The sequence below is a fragment of the Notamacropus eugenii genome, chromosome 5, assembly GCF_028372415.1.
Source record: "Notamacropus eugenii isolate mMacEug1 chromosome 5, mMacEug1.pri_v2, whole genome shotgun sequence".
Classification (NCBI taxonomy): domain Eukaryota; kingdom Metazoa; phylum Chordata; class Mammalia; order Diprotodontia; family Macropodidae; genus Notamacropus; species Notamacropus eugenii.
Window position 1 is genome coordinate 136,143,449 of NC_092876.1, and position 17,661 is coordinate 136,161,109.

Consider the following 17,661-nt stretch of genomic DNA (forward strand, 5'->3'; position numbering starts at 1 on the left):
CTGTGAGGGTCACATGAATCTGAGAGGGTACCAGCAAAAAGAAAGAGAAAGAGGAGTTGTTTTTAGTTCTATTAGGTTTGACTGGAGGCAGAGCCTAGGGCTGCACACCCCTGAGATGCACCAACCCCCTGATGTATAAGATCTGACAGAGAATGGCTACTTTCCCTCCCCGCACACAGAATTGAGCCCCTAGCCTGCTCAGTGCTCTGGGTCCAGGGTGTGCAGCAGGCCTGAGGCAACAACAGACACTTTGTACAAACAATGCCCTATCCCCCTAGGGCTCTGGCTCCTTGTTCCATCTTCTGAAATGAGCAACAGCTAGAAAGAGAGGCTGAGGTAGCTAAGGGAGGTCCTCTCAGCTTCAACTCTGGGCAGACTCACTCAGAATGTTCCTTGGTAACAGCAGTCAGGAGGCCTAAGGGCCCCTCATCTCCCCTGGGTAGGGTTGCAGACTCAGAACTGGAAGAACTTGAGGATCATCCAGTCCCACCCCCTAATTTTATAGATGAGGAAATCAAAGCTCATTTCCAGAATATGAATCATTGAAACTGAGAAGTTAAAATAGCTAAGATCATGCAGGTCAAACTTAGATTCAAACCTCTTTTGGTTCCACATCTAGTCATCTTTCCATTACAACAACAAGGAATTACATCACCCCCATCCTCACCACCCCCTTTCTCAGTAAAAGTGGCTGTCCCAGAAAGCGCTGAACTCTTGTCACCAAAAGGTGAACTTGCCCTGGCTTTCAGTAGAAGAGGGGGAGAAGGAGGTTAAAATAGAGAAAAAGGGAGAGAGGAAAAGGAATATGGAGGGGGGGGTACCACTGGGGAATTGCTTTTGTAACCCCAGTTCTAAAATCCTTGGGCATGGGACTTTTTCTTCATTGATAAAAATGAATTCCCTGCCCTGTGTGAGAGGTGAGAGCAAGAGAGAGGAGGACACATCTGTTCTCATGAGTCCTTTCAGTTCACTTCAACGTGTGAGGCTATTCAGGTCATTCTGGGAGCTTCTGGTTTCCCTCTTTGAGAGAGAAAAGGCCAAACCCACTTTAGATTCCTGAAGGAACAGACTCTGGGAAGACATGAGAGGAGTCTGCATTCTCCATCATGTTCCAGCATGATACACTGGAGACTTGGGTGAACTTCCCGTTGGATGAGATCTAAGACTCTCATTTCAATTGAGTGGCCTCACTTCCAATGGGGGAGCTCCTTCACTCTGTATTGTCTGGTATATATTCTCCTAAGTATACCTGTCTGATTTTTGTTTTGCTAGGATTTGGATAAATGGGTTTCTTGACTACCTACTATGTGTCTTCATTGTGATAGTGGTAATTGGTGGGAAAGGAGTCAAGCTTTAGATATAAAGCTTGGGGTCCTACTTCCCCCAATAATGAACAGCAATCAGAAGTTAGATTGAATCTGAAAACCAAATCCCCAAGAGCAGGGGTGGGGACCCTGTGGCCTTGAGGCTACATGTGACCCTTTAGATCCTCAAGTGGGAGGCCTTTTGACTCAATCCAATGCAATACTGTTGTGATACAAGAAATGACGAACAGGTGGACTTCAAAAAAAACATGGAAAGATTTATATGAGCTGATGCTGAGTGAAGTCGGCAGAACCATGAGAACATTATACATAGTATCAGTCACAGTGTGCGAGGACTGTTTTTGGTAGACTTAGCCCTTTACAGTAATGCAAGGACCTAAAATATTTTCAAAGGACTCTTGATGTAAAATGTCATCCACATCCAGAGAAAGAACTATGAAGCAGAATGCAGAATGAAGCAGACTCTCTTTTGTTATGTTTTGTTTTGTTTTCCTCATGGTTTCTCCCATTCATTTCAATTCTTCTTTGCAACATGACTAATGTGAAAATGTGTTTAATAAGAAGGATGTGTAGAGCACATATAAGATCGCATGCTGTCGTGGGGAGGGAGAGGGGAGGAGAGGGAGAGAAGGGCAGAAAATTTGGAACTTATCGAAGTGATTGTTGGAGACTGAAAATAAATTAATAAATTTGGATCAGAGGGCCCCTCTACTTGAGGACCTAGAGGGTCACATGTGGCCTCAAGGAATAAGTTCCCCATCCCACCTGACTAATAATATTTAAGGGGACAGATAGATGTAATTCTAGTCTGGTGCTTATTGTCTATGAGGAGAACAGAGTGGTCAGCCTCTGGCCTTAAACTTCCTACTTCTCCTTGCTGTAAAAATAAAAATCTCCCTAGGAGAAGGGGGGAGGGGAGAAGATTCTAGAGAGGTCTATTCTGTCTCCTTTGTAGCCAAAGGCAGGGAACATCCCATCCTAACAAGTGGGGCTCAAAGCACATTGTTAAATATTCATGTCACAAAGAGGGAAATGACATGTGGGGGAAGGGATTGTCCACGTGAAATCAATGAACAACTTGGACCCTGGCCCCACTTTCTTCAGTCTCTGCTCTAGGAAGGTTCAGTGTCAGTTTCTTGAGGCCAAGCACTATTTTGTTTCTGTCTTTGCTTAATAGTGGTGCACATAGTAGGTCCTCTATGAATATTTTATTCAATTGAGTTGAATCTATGGAAGATTCCTCTCTTTCCAATTGCCCTTTTCTTCATAGTGACCTGGACAACATTTCACTGGTTTCTTTGCTGCATAAGAAGCATGGTGCAGGCTATAGGTACTGAACTTTTAATCCTGTGAGCATACAGCTGGCTGAATGGGGACCCAGCCAGCTGGGTAGCTTAGTTCCTCCTCTCCTATCTGCCTCCCCCTCCCCTTCCTTCTCCTCTCCAAAGGAAGGTAAATTTGGATGGCCAAAAGATGCCCAGTCGGCTAGGTTTTGCTGGCTAGTTCCTCTCCTCTCCTCCGCTCTCCCAAAACCTTAAACTTACTGCACTCTGAAGCTGGGACACCAGTGGGGCCCTACCTAAGGACTCTTCTGGACCCTTCTAGCTTTAGAGTGATTATCAATAGTAACTGTTGCTGTTTCCCTCCCAGTCTGATGTCTTTCTTTTTCCTGGCCTCAATAAAGGGGCCATGCCCTCGCTACTTCTTAAACAGTCCTATTCAGTGAATGTGCATTGCCTCACCTTAAGTGAGTATCTGCAAAGACCTTGGCCTAAAGGGGTCAAGGTCTCCCAGTGCATCCTGGGTCATCTCCAGTCATGCTGATGAATATCTGGTCATTGGATTCAGATGTCTCTGGAGGAGAAGTGAGGCTGTTGACCTTGCACAGCCCTCCCTCACTCAAAACAAAGTCAAGTACAAGTCATGTCATCATTTCTCTGATGGTATGGTCTTCTTTGACAACGCAGGATGAACACAAAACATAGATGGATAAGAACATAAAGCACTTATTAAGTGCTTACTGTGTATTCTGCACCGTACCAGGGAATGGGAGGGTGGTACAAACACAAGCAAGCTGGACAGTCCTTGTCTTCAAGGAGGTAGGAAATGAGGATGATAGCCAAACTCAAGGCAGCAGGTGAGGAAATAGGTGGGAAGTGTTCACTAACAATGAAACCCCTTACAAGGGCTCCCATCTTCCTTTGGAAGGATTCTTCCTGTTTCTTATTCCACCCTGCTGTGACTACCTGGGCTCTGAAAGAGTTTTATAATCAGTTTCCAAATACCAGCCTGAAAAATCTCTTACCTTTCCAGGGCTACCCACACCTTTACCAGTTCACCACCATCCCTGTGGTGACACATTAGATAGCTTGGTTTCTCAAGGCCCTGGAAAACACAGCATCAGCACCATGTTCCCATTTCTTTTTTGCTTTTTACCAACAATTGAACTTGCCTGAAGCCTAGTTTATTTTTGGCTCAGGGCCTGTAGGCCAGTGCTAATTTGCATGGCTGACTGACTTGTGGGAGCTGAGACTCTTTCAAGTGATTAGACAGTTGGAGAGACCTAGAAGCAGGTTTAGTGGACTAAACTGAGATCTATATTCATCCCTCTGGTCCCTTCTTTTCTTCTCCATCCTAAGATAGAGTCAGATTGAGCAGGATTTGGGACTCTGACTAAAGGGAAATGGTGTTAGAAGGTGAAAGGGGAAAGGCATAGGGTCAAGAACACTGGGTGGAGATAAAGGATAGAAATCAACTATAGGTAGCTAGCAGATAGAACACTTGACTTGGAGTCAAAAAGACCTGAGTTCAAATCTGACCTCAGATACTTACTGGTTGTGTGACCTTCAGCAAGTCACTTAGCTTCTGTCTCAGTTTTCTCAACTGTAAAATGAGTATTATAATAGCAATTATCTCTCATGGTTATAAGAATCAAATGAGATAAAATTTGTAAAACACTTAACAAAGTGCCTGGCACATAGTAGGTGCTTAATAAATACTTATTCTATTCCCTTCCTCTGCTTATTTCCCATTCCCCCTCAACTCCCAACAAGCTTACCCCATAGTTTTCAGTCTGATGATAGACAGGTAAATAGATGGATAGATAGATGGATGCATGGATGGATAAATAGAACATTTATTAGGCTAGACACTGCTAGGTGGTGGAAATAGACATGTAATTTAAAAAGTTAGTCTCTACTCTCAAAGAGCTTCCATTCTAATGAAGGAAGAAAGAACATAAAAGGGAGCTTGAAAGGTGTGGGGAGAGGAGGACAAAGTAGAAAGGATTAGAGTCACGAGTACAGTTGGAAAGAACTGAGCATGGATGACTTAGAGTCTTCAACTCAGCAATCAGAGGAAGGGCCACAGGGATGGAGGCATTTTCAGGGTGACAAGACTGTTGGTATGTAGCTAAAGGCGGCTGAATTGTCAGGAGTAGGTCCTTAAGTAAGAAGGAGCCAGCTAGAGGTGGAATTCAGCTCAGGGGTCGCTTACCCTCACCCCATAGTCTTACTTGCTGGGGATGGAAGCTCAATTCCATGTGGACAGTCTTGGGCGGGTAAAGGTGGGAACTTCTAAATCTTAGAGTTCTCATGAGGCCCCCCAGATAACAGCAGGGAATCGAGGAGTGAGACCGAGCAATCTCGTGTATTTCCGCCTCTTCCCGTGAGAAACGTGATGGGAGGAGCATCCCCCTTGAGACTGTCCCGGATCTGGGCACACCTATTGTTATCTAACAGGCACGGTAGCTCGGGAGGGGCCGTTACAGGACAGAGGGCTCCGTTTTTCCTCTCTTCGCTCTCCCCTCCACCTCTCTCCCCACTTACACTTCTACTTCCAATCTCTTATTGTAAGATCTTTGCCTCCTTGGGAGATTCCTCGCTCCCTCCTAAGGAAGAATTCCTCCTGCACTTGTAACCAGGACCCTGAATAAAAGCTTAACCCTTGTTCGACTCCAGAAAGTCTCTTCTCTCATATGTTTATCCGGTTTGGCCAACCGAAGACCTGCGATAGAGGTAAGGTAAGACTCGGGTAGCCCTCAGGCCTCTAGGCCTGGCACTTACTGACAAGTAGGACAAGTCCTAGAGAAGCAAAGTGATTCCTCCAAGCAATAGGACCATGACTGGATTCAAACTTAGCTCCTTTAGCTCTGAAGCCAACGATTTTCCATTGTTACACCATAGTGCTAACCATAGTTAGTATGCACTATGTTCCTTTTCTCCTGTTTTTCTATTTTTTAACCCTTACTAGGTCTTCATGTGTACTTGTGTTGTCCTGACTGTCTCTCCAACTGGGCAATAAGGACTATAGGTAAGGGCTCAGCCCTGTATCGTTTTTATCCTTGTGAGGACACAGCTTCTCCAGGATGGGCTGCCATGCTTATTTTTGCTGTCTCAAAGGTTGGCCATTTGGAGTCCAATGACTGATGCTAGGTCAGTTCCCAGGAGCACTTCACATCCCACTTCTTTTGCTATGACCTCACAAGAGGCAACAAATTAACCAGGTTGGGGGTCCATGACCCTACCTGATCTTGGACTAAAAGTCTGCTCCCACTCTTTAATCTCTTGTGCCTTGGGCTCTCTCTTCTCTGTTGATAATTTTTTAAGGCACATGTTACCAGGACATGCTCCTTCTCCCAAGCCCTTTCCATCTACTCATGTCAAAGTGAGTACTGGAAGGGTTTGTTTACAAGGGAAGAAGAAAGTTAATATTTACAGATACACAGTATACAAGCATGCACAGAGGACTCCCCAAAGTGTCTGCCAGGTGCGCCATCAGAAGACTCTCATGTTCAGAAAATAGGCCAGGTTTCCCCAGGAGTTAACATGTGGACTGGCCGGTTTCCTCTGGGCCACCTGCCATGTTCTAATCCCACTGTGGGAGCTCTCTGCCTTCAAATGCCTCCTTTATGGTCCCAGTCACTACAGTGCACATTTTCCATCACAGCACCAAGCAACCCAGTCTTGGCTTTGTCCAGATTCCTGTTCCCTGGATCAACATAATTCTAGTAAGTCAAACAAGAGTGGCCCCAGACACCTGACTGAACCTGACTCTCTGTTCACTTATACATAATCATAGCATTATGGAGATGAGGAGGAGAATGAGGAGGACATCACAGAAATATGTGGACCCCATATACAGTCATAAAGCATATCCACCTCCTGACAGAGAGGCAAAAGACTCAGGGTATAGATTGAAACATATTTTTTTGGACATGGCCAATGGAGGAATTCTTTTTTATTTTTTGAGTGACTATGCACATTTGTTAGAAGAGTTTTGTTTTTGTTTTTCCAGTGGGAGAGAGATAAAATAGAACTTTGTTAATTGAAATATATAACATTAAAACAAAAACTCATCATTAAATTCAATAAACATTTATTGAGTACCTACTATGTTCCATAGTGGAGGCAGCTAGGTGGTGCAGTAGGTAGAGCCCAGGACTGGGTTCCTTGATTTCAAATCTAACCTCAGATACTTACTAGCTGTGTGAGCTTGGACAAATCACTTAATCTTGTTTACCTCAGTTTCCTCATCTGTCAAATGAACTGGAGAAGAAAATGGCAAACCCCTTCAGTATCTTTTTAAAGAAAACTTGGATCAGACATGACTGCAACAACTGAACACCACCACCACTATGTGCTAGGCATTGAACTAAGTGTTGGGGATACAAATTAGAAAAAGAAAGACAGTCCTTGCCCTCAGGGAGCTTATAATCTAATGGGGGAGCTGAAATGGGGGAGCACCAGGGGGACACGATGTCCTGCGGAGTTGAAACCAAGCAGAGTTGCAGCTTATCAAAGCATTAATTCAACTGAATGTCAATTTCCCATCCCCATTCCCACCTCCCCCTGAGTTCACAAGGGTGTAATATTTCTTTACAGTAATCCTAATAGCCCACATTTATAGGGTACTTTAAGGTTTGCATTGGTGAGAGTGCTGAATCCCAGCTTTGCCACTTTCAGCCTATGTGGCTTTGGTTAAACCACTTAATTGCTCTGAGCCTCAGTTTCCTCATCTGTAACATAAGGAAGTTATGCCAGACAATCTCTTGAACAGCCCTTGCATTACTTGACCTATAATTCTCACAGCCCTGTAAAGGAGCGATCATAGCAGCTATCATCCCCATTTTGAAGATAGGGAAACTGAGGTTTCGAAAAGTTAAGTGATTTATTGAAGTTCACAAGTCAAGCAAGTTATGGAGGCAGGATTCAAACCCAGGTCTTCTTGACTTCAGGACCAATGAGTGCTCCATAAAGCACCATACTCTCTCTCTTCCTCACAGCACCTTTGACAGGAAAATGTAGAGAAAGTCAGCCTGCTCCTTGAAGGACAAGGATATAGGATTGCTATGTGGATGGAATGGATCTTTCTCCATGTGATGTTTGAAAGGAAACATCTTCCATAAGCAACATGTTTTCTACTGAACCACAGTATCATTTCTGTGGGTCTCAGTTTCTCATATGAAAGTTGAAGGTGTTTAGATGAGATGATCTCTAAGGCAACTAGGTGGTTCAGTGGATAAGCTTTGGGCCTAGAATCAGGAAGACCTGAATTCAAATCCAGTTTCAACTACTTACTAGTTGTGAGACCCTCGGCAAGTCACTTATTAACCTTTGTTTGCCTTAATCCACTGGAGAAGGAAATGGTGAAACACTCCTGTATCTTTTCAAGGAAAACCCCAGGGGCAGTATAGTCCACAGGGTCACCAAAAGTCTGACACAACTGAATAACAACAAGGTCTTGTACTTTCCCTGTTTGTGGTTAAGGTCAGGGCAGAGTTGCTAAGGGAGGCAGAAGCATTAACTCACAGGCTGGAACAAGTAAGAGCAGTAGACAGTCAACCAACAAACACTTTTTAAGCACCTACTATTTCTAGGCTCTGACCAAGAGAGAAAAAATGAAGCACTTTTTCCTCTCAATGATCTTACAGTCTGTGAAGAGGGGCATGAATATATTTAAGTTTACACAAAATATATACCAGGTAGTTCACAAAAGGAAGTTACTATCATTTGGGGAGATCAGGAAAGACTTCAAGTGGAAAGCAAATCTTAAAATTGGGGAAAGTCAATGCCTGAAGGCCTAAGACACCTGATGGGTTCTCCTTTTAGAAATGATAAGGATCCTGGCTCTTAAGTTAACCTTACCGTGTTTCAGCTTACCTGTTTCTCTTCAGAACTCTGACAGTACAGAAAGTCAACGTTTTAGGAGTTTAGGGAAGTGAGGTCTGACTGAGTATTAAAGAGAGGCTGCTGTACAAGGCGCCTATCTGCCAGGGTCCTAGAAAAAGAGCTCAATAAAAGGTCAGCTCTGTCAAGTAGTGTGTCCACTCCCCTCACCCAGCACTACTGACATGGAAATGTCCTCTGCTCAACTCCTGGCCACCTACCTCATCTTCCTCATTAGACTGAAGGTGGGAATGGAGTACAATCTGTGCTCTCTACCCCCAACAGTCAAGTACTTGTACTTGGCACAAAGAGTGGTCAAAAAAATCAAGACAAGAATGAAAGGAAATCCTGTCTGTGGAGTCAGAAGACCTCAGTCCCATTCTTTGCAATTTAATAGCTGTGTAACCTTGAACAAGTCACCCAGACTCTCTGAGCTTTATCTTCCTTATCTGTGTAATAAGGAGGTTGGGCTAGATAATCTCTAAGGTCCAACCAGCTATTATGTTCTCTAGTTCTATGATTCCATGAAAGGCAATGTGGTAGAGCTTCCCTTGAAGACCTAGGTTCAAGTCTTGCCTATGAAATATACTACAGTTATCCCTTCCACATCGTGACTTTCCCCATCATGGTTTCAATGTATATAGGTATAAGAAATTAAATGGGAATTTTTAGGGAGTTTTGTGGAAACTGTAGATGACATGGGAAGGCCAAGAAGACACAGAGCCTATGACCAAATGACACAAATTTTGCAATAAGGTACTGTAAATACCCCATAAAACAAAAAGAAAAATTCAGACTTCTCTAGTACGAAGGGAGGGCCAAAAATTATTACAAGGATTTCCCAGGTTGGGGAGGCCAGTGTGCCACACCCCTGACTCCCTTTGATGTGGAAGGGATAACTGTACTGGTGTGACTGTGAATAAGGGCCTTAACCTCTCAGTTCTCTAGGCATTTCTAAGACCAAGCTACAGAGGAGATGCTGGACCTCAATGGGTAGACAGTTTCCTATATCAACAAATTAACAGGTCCAGTCTCATCCCTATTATTCCAAGGTCTGGCCCTCATCAGGGGCCATGGTAAGGTAAGGGACAACTGAGTCTCTCCAACATTTCTAGGATCAAGTTTCAGTTACCTTCCAAAAATCCAAAGTAACAGATAGGTCCATAAGTCACTTACTCTTGTGAAGAAATAAATGTTTCCTTTCCAGATTTACCTTTGCAATTATGCTAATGTTAAAGTGAGTTTGTATTCTCTGAGCACAGGCCAACTGGTATGGGGATGGGGAGAGAGAAAGAGAAGGGAGGAAGCAGGGAGGAAATGAGTTGGCACAGTGCAGTATTATGGAGGAGAGGGGAGCCAGTTAGGTTTCAAACCTTTCTATGAATAACCCCACAAAACAGATCATCACTCACAGGCGGGCAATCAAAAGCTGGCTGTATTTGAAAGCTTCAAAGATGACACAGAACAGAGCTCAGCTCCCACCCAGCTGTGCTCAGGGCCCAAATCCAGAGGCACAGACCTGAAGGATGACCTCCCTCTTGCCTGACTGAATCTGAGCCCTTGATTTACCATTCCCTTCAGTGAAGTGACTTCCCCAAGGTCACACATCTGATGCCTGTCAGAGCTGGCATTCCAGCCCAGGTCCTTGCCTTTAGAATTGGCAGGTGAGTGAAATAATAATCCTTGCAGTCTATCCAGCTCTCAGGGGACCAAATGAGGAAGCCTCAAGTGTCATAGAAATGTAATAATAGTTGACACTTAAGGTTTAAATGTTCAGAGCACTCGACCTACAACGTCTCATTTGACGCTCACAACTCTGTGAGGAAGGTTTTACGGGTATCCCATCCCCATCTGGTCACACAGTGAAAAATTCAGGATTCAAATCTAGGTTTCCCCTGACCACAGGGTACTGTGCACATTCATGGGACTAGTTTTGCCTTTCTTTATATCATGAAGGCTTAGCATGGTGCCTAGCACAGAGTAACTACTTTATATATGCTTGTCGATTTTCTTCACCCCATCTTACTGCCACTCTACCTATTTCTAGCAGTTCTGCTTTTTGTCTCACAGTAAGCATTCATTGTTACCAAGAGCTCTCACCTCCTGTCTCCTCCTCTCACCTGCAAGGGCCCCAGGCCAAGGCACTGTGCCCCCGCCCTAGCAGCAGAGCCTTCAGAAAGGGCATAGAACCTACGGGCCAGTGTTTCCATTTGGGCTGGTTAATACTGCCTTTGGCTAAGTTATGGCAGCTGGACTGTCCTCCAGTGCAATAAGCCTCATCCAGAGCAGACATTTACTGAGGCCCTTCCTTTGCTTAAAGATCCCGGAGGAAGCAATTCGAGTTTCAATCTCTCTATTCAGAGCAGAAGCAGCAACTGCCTGGAATAAACTCTCTTCTCTTCTCCAACAACCTTCTGCTCTGCACTCCCCCTCCCAATCCACTCTGATCTCCTACCCTCTAAACCAAATCCTGCCCCATAACACAGATTTTTTTTTTTTAATAATACCAAGGAAGAGGGGCTTTAAAGACCAGATGATTAGCCTACAGAACTCCCCGTTTGCAGTATCAGGGTTCCCCGATTAGCCAAGCCCCAACTTGGGTTTAAAAAATTGCCTTTTCAACTAGTAGAGCTGCCACTCAATGTGATGGTTGCTTTAGGTGTGGATAAAGTGGACTGAATCAAGAAAACGAGACTCAGGATGAAAATCCCTCCAATGCTTAAACATATAGGTATATTCTAATATCGTATGCATTCTAATACAGCAAATATTCTCATGTAGACGATAGGATCAGAGAGTCCCAGGGCTTGTAGCGCCTTCCAGAGCACTCCATTTTCCTGATCTTAAACTATCCAAGACAGATGGGTATTTTTCATCTTCTTAATGGTCCTTATGGAAATGTGTATACATAAAAGGGGAGGAGGGGTGGAGAGTGAGTATGCAGGCATGGATGGAGGTGGGCTGCACTTCTTTAAATTGTGGGCTTTCATATCAAATTGTGATCCTACTAAATACTTTCCTGTTTCTGGGGTATATTTTAATGTTGGGAGGAACAGGGAAAATTTGAAATATTACATTTTAACACACTGAGTGGTTTCAGTGAAAGGAAGACTTTATTTGAAATGAGCACACTTAGGTTTTAATTCAAGAGCTTTCACATATTACCTGTGTGACTTTGGGCAAATTACTTGACTTCTCTGGGCATCGCATTTCTTCTTGGTGAAAATGAAGAGGTTGGAATGGATGATCCCAAAGGTCTATCCAGCTCTAGCATTCTCTGCTTATTTCTGAGATAACATATGTACTAAATGACATATAGAAAGCTTTTTAACCATCTCACACAATTGTTTCTTTGATTTGTCTAACAGTGAGACTTGTTTCTCTGAATCGTCTCTCTTTGCATGTGCTAATTGGTCTTGGCATTAATTAATCTGATTTCATTATATTCCCTTTAATTTGTCAAGATATCATTTCATTATTGGGTGACGGAACACTTCGGAGAATTGTTGAAACTGGAATATATTTTCCCCCTTTTTAAAGTTCCAGAGAAAAGTCGTTATCAATTAACTTAATTTGCATTCGCATTAGGTTAATCGTTTTAGTTTAGCCAAATTTGTGGAAATTTACATAGCAAATTGACCCTCCACATTTCACTTAAACATATGTAGCTCACACTGAGGAGTGCATTTTGAGTTGCTAATGAAATGGAGGTTATTTTGCACGCTTCTTTTAGTAAAAGAGGTCTAATTAGACCAAGTAATTTTTTATTTCATCCGTAATTGCAAAACAAATAAGCTTCTTGGCTTTTTTCCCCCCTCTCCAGCAGTAGTATCACATGGACAAGAACGTTAATAGGGAAGTCATGTTCTCCTAATTAAGCCCAGTTTGATTTCTGTTCACTGTTCCATCAGCAGCCCCTCGCCGGCTTTCTCCTAGGTACCCTTCTGCCTGAGCTGCTAAGCCTCCTGGTATACCTATTAATAGAAGACTCCCCCACACGGAGCCAAAGGAATTAAAAAATGTAACCAAGAAGGCAGGGTGGGAATTTTGACAGATTTTTTAATTTTTTTTTCTCCAGAGAGGAGAAAAAGTTGAATTTTAAAAAGGGGTCTTGGTTTCCTCCATGAGGGGAAGAAAAGAGAGAAAAATAGCTTTTGTTCTTCCCCCTTCCTTGGAGAAGTTGGCATGATGACACACTGTTTGTCCTTTCAAGAGATTCCAGAGCTTGCCTTATTCAAGGTTGGAAAATGGGCTGATGTCTCCCCCTCCAGGAATGCAGCGCTGTGTAGTCTCTACACAGGCTCGTCTTATTACAGAATGGCAGCTGAGGTGAACTCTAGGGAGTGTGGGGTCAAGGCTACAGCAAACACTCTTCTGGTAACAATCTCTCTGACATCCCTAGGGACCCCTGGCTGTTGTATCCCATCACTGTCCCATGATGCAGTAGGGTAGGTCTCAAAGGAAGATTTGCTTTCCATGAGCAACTTATCCATTGTCTCGTCCTCACCGAGATAATGTTCTCCTTTAGGACAAGGCTAGGTTTAGGTTAGACTCAGAGTCTCTGAGTTGGAAGAAAGTCCCATCTAAAGTGTGAATTCATTCTATACCAGATAACTTTCAGCCCACTGCTTCCTGAAAGAGCCCAATGCACATTTTTGCTGTTGTTTTTTGAGGCAATCAGGATTAAGTATCTTACCCAGGATCATATAACAAGACCTGATTGGAACTCAGGTCCCTCTGAATCCACGGCCCAATGTTCTATCCACTGTGCCACCTAGCTGCCCTGTTTCCCCCCTCGCCTCACCATGCACTTTGGAACAACTCTAATTCATAAAAACTTTCATAGGATTTGGAACTGGAAAGGATCTTATGTTGTTCAGTCTTTTCAGTCACTTCCAACTCTTCATGACCCCATTTGAGGTTTTCTTGGCAAAGAGGCTGGAATGGTTTGCCATTTTCTTCTTCAGCTCATTTTACAGATGAGGAAACTGAGGCAAACGGGATTAAGTGATTTGCCCAGGGTCACACAGCTAGTAAATATCTGAGGCTAGATTTGAATTCAGGAAGATGAGTCTTTTTGACTCCTGACCTAGCACTCTATCCACCAAACCACCTAGCTACTCAAAAAACAGATAAGAAAACTGAGGCAAGCAGGGTTAAGTGACTTGCCCAAGGTCACACAGGTAGTAATAACAGCTGGAATTTGGAGACAAATTCTCAGATTCCAAATGAATGCAAAAGAAGAAATCAAGGAACACAATGGCTCCTTTTCATCCATTTAATGTGAAGTCTAGAAGCTTCTCTCTCTCTCCCCAGCTTCTGTATTAGAATCCTCCAGACCACATCCCCCACTAGGCTGTTCTCCTGGACTTCAAGATCTCTAGAATCTCATCATTCACCTAAAGGCTACAACTCTGAACCTCACCCCTCCTCAATACCCCAGATCCTGGGGCTCCTCGTTCCCTCTGATTGGAGAAAGTGGAGAATGGACATTGGATAGCCCCTCCCAGACCCATTATTTAAGGAGGACTCTCTCTCCCCCTTTCAGTGTCTTTACAGGTGTTATCTTGGCCCATTAGATTGGCAGCTCCTTGAGGGCAGGGCTGTCTCTGACCTTCCTTCGTATTCCCCAGTGCTTAGAACAGTGCCTAAGGCATAGCAAGAGCTTCATAAATCTATATTGACTCAGAGACCTCACCCTTCAAAGCCCTGTCACTCTCTGTCTCCTACCTAGTGAGATTTCACCTTATCTAACCCACCCTATCACACCCCAGCTTCCACAAGTTAGGGCATGGTGGAGTCAGTCCCAGCTGATGGTTAAATTTTCTGTGTAAGCATTTCCATTTTGGAAATTGACAAATGCTACAAATCAGGGTTTGATGTTTTGTTTTGTTGGTTGTCGGTATCTAAGAAAGTGATGGAAAAATATTAATGATGTAGATTAAACTTAAAAGTATGTTGTAAGTACAGATATCTATCACCCTAATCCAACCCCCACAGCCGGTTGTTAAACATTTACTTAAACACCACTGAAGATGCACTCTAGCCACAGTCTTGCCATGCTACACTTTTCTCCCCAACTCCCCACCTTTCTCTTCTTGCCCTGGAAACAGTAATCAAATCAGCTCTACATTTCCTGGATTGGGCTGCCAATCCATTATGCTGTGACTCCTTTCACCACCCTAGTGACTGCCCAGAACAAAACACCTCACTCTGGCCACCACTTTCTTATTTGTGTATTTTGACCTGAGTTCAAATCGGGTCTCAGATATTTCCTAGCTGTATGACCCTGGGCAAGTCACTTATACTCTGTTTGTCTCAGTTTCTTCAACTGTAAAGTGGGGATAATAATGAGGATCAATAGTTTTTGAAGTGCCTGGTACATAGTAGGCACTGGATAAACACTTATTCCCTTCCCTTTCTCTCTTTGATGGTAGAGAATATTTTGGCTTTGCATTTTTATCCAAATGCTTAGCACAGTATGTGACAATTACTAAAAAAAGTATGCTTTTTCATTCATTCGCTTCTGGAGAGTATTATCACCACTCAGCTTTGGATATGAGGCTTAGCTATTCTGATTGGTGAGTGAGTACAAAAGCATTTAATTTATTATTTGTGCAAATCACTTAACTTTGATCTGCCTCAGTTTCCTCAACTGTAAAGTGGGTATTGTTATAACTACTACCTCCCAGGGTTTTGTGAGAATCAAATGAGATAATGTTTACACAGCGCTTGGTGCCTACTTAACAAACACTTGTTGATTTGACCTATTATATCCCACTTTGTTTTGTGTTCCTCTTTCCCTTTCTCCTATTTCTACCTCTTACTATACAAAGTAGAATCAGATATTGCCACTGGTAAGGGCATGACAAGATTACCCTATGACTCCACTCACCCTACTGATGACTCCCCAGACCCAAAAATGTTTATAAAGGGCTTACTTAGCACAGTGCCTGGTATTCAATCCTCACTTAATAAATGCTTATTTCTTTCTCCCTTCTTTGGCCACCACTCCCCTATATGTGTTGTCTCTCTTTATTAGGATATAAGCTCCTTGAGAACAGGAACTTTCTTGCTTTTTGTATTTGCATCCCACTTAAATGCCTGGCACATAGTAAATGTTTCATTCAAATTCATTTTCCTTAGGGTTCAAAACAATCTTGCTACTGACGATTGAAATATCACTTTTGGTGATTTGGGTTAGAAAGACACATTTGGTAATGTGGTGGTGTGGAAGGAGTGATAGACTTGTCAAGAGACCTGGGTTCCAATACTAGATCCTTCACTTACAAATACATGGCCTTGTACAAGTCCCTTTGAGATTCCCTTTCATCAGCTTCATAGGTAAGAATTGAGGCAAAAGATGTTGCAATTTGCCTTCACAAAAGAATTTGAGACTCCCTTTACTCATCTATCAAATTAGGAGTGGATGAGTTTATCTCTAAGATCTCTTCCAGCTCTAAACCTTGTTTTTTTCTACTGTCCTGCTTTTCAGTTCCTCTCTCTCTCCCCTCTGTCAGAAGCTCAGGGACTCCCAGTTAATCCCCCTTTCCAGTTTTTCTCTGCAGGGACAACCCATACTGTTAACCTAATTCACCCTTCAGGCCATTTCCACAGGGATTTGCTCATACTCATTTGAATCCTAGAAAGGGCATGATGTGATAATTCATGCCAAAATATTAGTGCCTCCATCAAAGTCCTGGTCCCGTGCCTTACCTTGGCATGGTCATAACCCTGGGGTCTTTAAGGCCCTGCCAGTGGAACCTAAGACCTGGCAGTTCCTACCTCTCTGGAAAGGTTTCCTATACCACCTGGTATGACAGAGGGTAAGTAGTTTGGCTGCAGAATGATGAAATTTTCAGCTGCATGCAGCAGCTTTTAAAAAGGACCATCTCCTAAATCTTAGAAAGATAAAGGGTTTGAGTCTATTTTGGTGGAAGAAGTATAGATCCTAAAAGTATTGAGGGAAAATCTTTTAAAATGTATTTTATTTTTAATTTATGGAATAAAATGAGCACTGAGTCATTTTGACTATTGTAAATACACAAATTAAAAATAAGGGACCTATGAGGGAACGTGCTAATGCCTGATGGTGGCTTAATACTTTGCTTCTGCAGTGGAAAGAGCACTGCCTTAGGCATCAGAGGACCTGGATTCCAATCTCACTTTGGATGTCTGTGTCACCTAAGGTAAGTCCTTCAATATCCCCAGTCTCCTGCTCTGTAAAATGAGAGCATTGGACTAGATGCCTTCCCATGATCCCCTCCATTGGTACTGATACTTTAACAATGGCTTATGCCTTCCCTTACTAATGGAGTCATTTAAAGCATCATTGCCGGTGGGTTATTTCCAGGCAGAGAGATCTTTCTAATCCTTTCCTATCTATCTCACAGTACAAGGAACTACCTCCTTTCTTCAGCACGGATATTAGGAACCTCTGGGAGGGAATTCAGTTCTCAGATTTCTATTCCAGGGAAAAAGGTTCCCAGTTTATCTGGGGAAGGAATTAAGGGTCCTGGGTCAGCACCTTCTTTTCTCCTCACAGCTGATCTGATCAGAGCCTGGTAAGATGAAAGGGGCAGAGATCCCTGGAGGGGTAGGATAGGGCAGAGAAAAGGATAGGTGTGGGGTTGCCATCCACTGAATGAGTTCCCACCCAGGAGTCCAAGGAGAAAAAGTCATTTCTGAATGAGTGTGACAGTTCACTCCACATGAAAACCCACCCAGTTGTGACTCAGAGTTTTTGGAGGCGCAGATAGAATTAAAGAAATGTTAATGTATTCAGTTTGCCTTGCCTCCTGCCCACACAAACTCCAGAATGTGGAGAGTGCTGAGCAGTGATGAGCGGGCAGTGGAGGTACTGGGGTGGGGTGGGGTGGGGAGATAGAGAAGGGAGGAAGGCTAATTGATTGGTCCTCAGCCCCCCTCTTCCTCAGGAGGTTCCAAGTTCTCTAGAACTGCTGTTGATGGGTCAGGAGTCTCTAGAGTCTGAGGTGGTCCATCTGCAACTGGTCTAATCCAAATGAATTTACAGAATGGAACATGATTCCAAGCCCAGAAAGGGTTGGAGTACCCGGGCCCCGGGATGGGGTGGAAGGGGTGGTGGGGAGGGATGGCAGCGATACATAACTCAGAGGAGTTTGCTTCAGCTTCAGTGCTGTGACTTGTCA